Genomic DNA, 5,550 nt, shown 5'->3' on the forward strand with positions numbered 1-5,550 from the left:
GATGCGTACGCGTTCAAAAATGTTTTGTACTGTATGTAAAATATAATTATTATGTATAGCAAATAGATCGTATTGTCCTCACGAAGATTTGTATCCTTTATTTAAAATCCGTAAATCATGTGACCTACAAGACAACGAGACAATAATTGTTCATTTAGTTTTAAAGAAATGAAATGACACTTGCGACCGTCTCTCGTTCATCCATTAACATCGGTTGCGTTTGTCGAATTCCTATAGGTCAGAATTCAAACTGCAGCCCTGTTATGAATGGGTCGTGTGTTTTTGGGTAATTTAACTGATATGAGTAGAAGCTGAAGCTAAAATAACCAAGAAAGCGGAAAGGCTTCTTCCAACCTAAGAACTGCAAGAAGCTCAGCGTCATTATAACCCTTGTTTATTAAATTTAATAATTACATATTTTAGCTTTGTATCTTCCTTGAATGTATTAATCCGCCAGCAGTAATCAGGAACGGTCCGTAAAGGAGGTTAAATAATGATTTGAAAATATTTTTTTGAGCGTAAATATACATTTTAATTTTTTTTAAATCACGTATTCCTATTCTACTCATTTTTCCCTATCCCCAGAATTGCTTAGTTTTCAAGATTCTAGCAACGGCTTTTAAAATTGATGTTTTTTCATGTATCTTCTGGAACCGAGTGGTATGATTTATCTACTATAACACATTTCTTCGTACAACCATCATATAAAATAAATTTAATGACTTATCCAACATTTTAAATTCAGCATCGCTCATGCTAATGCAAGTGTGATGAAACCATTTGTTGCACATACCTTCGCATTCAACCAGACGAGTAATTCCATTTTTTTTACATTTGGCACAATTAGACATATTGAAATTACTATGTGACACGCCACTGATACGATTAAATTAGTAGTTCCCAAAAACTGAGAGTTAGGATGATAAGCCTTACAGCAAAAAGCTATACAAGTACATAGTTTCACATTTACCATATACATTAAACATTATTTATCCATTATACCAAATGAATGTACTTATTTATATTACCATATGTATCAGTGGCGGCTCGTTAGGTGACGCAAGTGACGCACCGCTTCACCTAAAATTTCCGTTTGGTTGTGCAATAATTAAAATTTATTTTTAATTTTATATAAATTTTATAATTTAGGTATAATTCTATATTGAAAATGTATTGTGTTTGTTTAATACGTAGAAATATACAGGATAGTTGCGCGGTGAACGCCTTCTAAAAAAACATTGCCTTCGTTGAGCGCGAACATCAACTTCGGACCATAAAACGTATAGTGTACGCAAGTGACGCAGATTGAAATCAGTTTGTATTCTGCTTCTTTTCGTAACGTTGTTGTCATGGCAACGACGCGGCCAACACGGGATTAAACTATGGCGTGGGGGAACAAGTGACGCAGAAATTGAAGCAGAATCTCCTATCGCTTGCCTTTAAAAGTTTATATACGATACGCGTCACCCAGTGCACGATTATAACGGTTCTTAGTTAATATTTGTTTTGTATAATAATTGTAGAAATGTTTCCTATGTATCCAGTATGTATTTTATTGGAAACGCCATTTTCCAGATGGAAAATTGAGGACAAAAAGAATTTTTTTAATTGCGAGAAACCTGTGCCTTATTATCTCGATATGGAAAAAAGGGGAAGTCAAAAGACAACGTGTACGTTTAATTCTGGGTCTAAAGTCGGGCGTGTGGAATAAGAAGGAATTTAACAATTTTGGGAACGTCACGCGAGGTTGTTGTAACCACAAAGCTTCTTTGGAACATATACATATGTACGGTGTGCGTTAATATTCGCAGAAGTTCACAAGCCGAACTAATACCTATTTCTTATTTTTTATAAAATCTAAATGAAAATCCTTCTCACGAACATCAGTTTTTCGGTAATATTGCAAATACAACTAAAAATTTTTAGTTTCATTTAAAGCCGTTTGACCTTGAAAATTTGAAAATTTTCGCCAGCGGCGTTTTTTTTTTAGTCAATCAACGAATATGCTTTACCTATTCTCAATGTCACGAGCCGCAACTGCTACGTATATACGGTTTCTAGTACAACTGTGAAAAAAAAATGTTTTTTTGCATGGAATTAACTAATGAAGCAAAGGAAATTTCAAAAAGCAATAGCACATACGATTCGTTATATATTCGTTTAACTTACCTACGGGCCGGGAAAAACATCGAATTTTTGGATAACAATCTTTTTTCAAAGATTAATCTGTACAAAAGCATAGAAATTCTGGTAAACACTGCTAAACTAATTGTACAAACAACAGGCATAAACAAAACGAAAAGTTACGTACTTAGGGTCCTAGATCGTAATTTATCGTTGGTAATTTCTGAAACACCAACTAAAGAAAATCAAATATACTGAGCAAAAACAAATGTATTTTGGGGATTGATGGAACAAAGACAAATTAGGTAAATGAAGAGGAGTATATTAATTATCTGTATTACTCCACATTGCACCGCACCTATCCATTACCTTCTCTACCAGTTCATTTGAAAAAAAAAATAAAAATAGGCAAAATGAGAAATGAAGCAATCAAAACAAATTATCATATTTAATATTTAAACTAATAAAATATAAATGTGAATATTTTACTTACATACCAGTTAGTTTATTGACCATTTCTACATACAAAGAGTACGTGTATAGTCAAGGACACTAATATAATTAGAAAATTCTTCAACCCTACAAAAGCACTGTCCCAGTTGGAACTCTTTAGTTAATTTATAAAACCCCTTAAAATTAAACATTTCCACATAACAATTTTTAAAATAATTCTTAAAACCATAATACAATATTCAACTTATTCGAGCTAGTGGTTTGAATCCTTGAATGCTAATCACCAGATTATCTGCATATCGAGTATCGAGTGCTGTAAGTATGCATGAACGTTTAAGAAATTTATTCACATTTCTGTGAATATGCAACAAAGTTAGTTTCAAATATGTAAAACGGAAGGCAGCGGCATAATCTGATATTTAACAAATAGTTGCCTGCATGGAGTACCATACTCAGCTCCATCAACAATGCGAACTGCTTTTTTTTGGAGTCTAAAGACTCTGCTAACACTAGCAGAATTACCCCACATTATAAGACCATAAGTTAAATGACTGTGAATTATATAAAAGTAAACTGTTCGGATGGCGTCAGGAGAGAGACATTGTTTAATCCGACGCAAAAAAAATATTTGGGATGATATTTTGGCGCAAAGATAATCCACGTGACAGGACCAGTTGAATCTAGTGTCCAATATTATGCCAAGCAGTTTAACATTGGTACTTATACCGCCCATTTGTTAGCTGTAAATGACGAACTTTGAGATTTCGCGTTGCTTAATTTCAACTTATTAGAAGGAAACCAGGTCTCTGCACAAAGTAAACTATCATTATGCACCTCCATAGAACCCCTCGTTAAAAGCGTTGTGTCATCTGCAAAGAGCACACAAGAACTCGCCCCAACAGAGAAAGGAAGATCATTAACATGCAACAAGAACAATATTGAGCCCAAGACCGAGCCCTGGGGGACTCCAATTGTAATAGGCAGAAGGCCTGACTCATTTCCATTTAGACTAACATATTGCTTCCTTTTGAACAGATATGAGGATAAAAGATTAAGCATTTTTTCTCTAATGACGTAGTACTCTAATTTATGAACCAAAATGTCGACATTGACACAGTCAGACGCCTTGGTGAGATCGCAAGCAGTAGCTTTTGTGCTAGCGACCTCATCGAGTCCCCACAACATTTTCCACTACTTTCAAAAGTGCTTTTATTGTAGATAGTCCAGGAAAATTAGCATTTCACCTCGGAATTGGATAAATAAGGTTCGATTTTGATGAGACAATGTGCGTTCTCTTCGTAATTGCATGTAGGTCAAAGTCTACAACGTCTCATGCGGTTCTAATTTGTTTATTTATTAATAATCAATTATTATTAACAAATTAGCGTATTTCGGATATTACATGGGTTGGAAAAGGCCAATTTTGATGCGGTAGAGCCCATTCTTCTTCTGATTAGTTGTACCTTAACTTTGGGAGACTCCCACCGATCTTCATTTGTTTATTGATTTTTATTCGATCATTAAGAGCAAATTAGGCAATCGGACTGGGACAGGGGGATTTTCACGCGGTAATCGACGCTTTTCTCGTACTTGGATTACAAGGTGATCCAGAACCACTAAGGGCCACTAAGGGCAGACTGATTTTCATTTGTTCATTGATCTTCAATGAATTAGTATATACAAATTCGGGCTGTTATCTGTGAGCTGGACGATAAAAGTCTGATTTTTATGGAATAAGTCACTTTGATCATCATCCGGGATATTCCAAAACCGTTAAGGTCCGAATGATCTTCATTTGTTTCTTTTTACTAATTAATCATTATAAAAAAATTACTTGTGCAATCTGTAACTAAGACTTAGAATGGATAATTTTTAATCAAAGAGAAGTGGATAACATTTATTCATAATGATTCATGTTCTATATGGTCTTCAGCTTTTTGAGAATTCACTTCCTACATTAGGGTCTTGAACTTTCTATATAAAACCACGTTCATCCCGTCCAAATCGGCTAGTCCTACTCCCGACCGCAGATATCACGTCTAATTTGTTTATAACAATCAAATAAAAACCGATAAACAAATGAAGATCGGTGGGGGTCCTTTACAGTTAAAGTACAACTAATAAGAAGAAGAATGAGCTTTATCGCATCAAGATTGGCCGTTTCCACCCTACGTAATATCCGAAATACGATTATTTGTTAATAATAATGGATTATTTATAAATAAACAAATTAGCGCCGCATGAGACGTTGTAGACTTTGATGTACATGCAATTACGAAGAGAATGCACTTAGTCCCATCAAAATCGAACCTTCTTTATGCAATTCCGAAGTTCGGCCCTATTTTCGACTAATTTTTCTGGACTAAGATTTGTTTTTCCTAAATCCATATTTTGCGTTAGTAAATATGGGTTTTCCTCACAATATTTAACTACCCTTAATTTAATTATAATTTCTAATGTTTTACTAATAATTTGAACAGTTGCTATTGGCCGATAATTGTCAAGAATATCGAGAGGACCTTTTTTATATACAGGTAAAATTCTAGTAAATTTTAGTTAGTCAGGCTATACTCCCTCATGTACGCATTTATTAAACAAACATGTCAATGGTTCCAATAAAAGATCAAGATCAAGCCTTCAGCATGTCACTATTTAAGCAGTACCTAATAGTCTAAGCTAGAAGTATTATTAAGAAGTAATATAGCCTGCTGGACATCTTGTACTAAAATATGTAGGTGACATAAAAAATGAAACTTGCTGGCTTGGGAGCTTTATTTAGAAATACTATTGGATCAACATTAATACTTTCTAAAGTAGACTGCACTGCATTACAAACCGAAGTGAAGAATAAATTAAAATCAGTTGGATCAATAGTAATCACAGAATTAGATGCACAATTGTTCCTCTCATTGTTTACTAATCTAAAGATAGTTTTATTTTTGTTACTAGAAGTAATAATTTTATTAGAATAGT

The sequence above is a fragment of the Anoplophora glabripennis genome, unplaced genomic scaffold (genome assembly GCF_000390285.2).
Source record: "Anoplophora glabripennis isolate ALB-LARVAE unplaced genomic scaffold, Agla_2.0 scaffold853, whole genome shotgun sequence".
NCBI classification, from domain to species: domain Eukaryota; kingdom Metazoa; phylum Arthropoda; class Insecta; order Coleoptera; family Cerambycidae; genus Anoplophora; species Anoplophora glabripennis.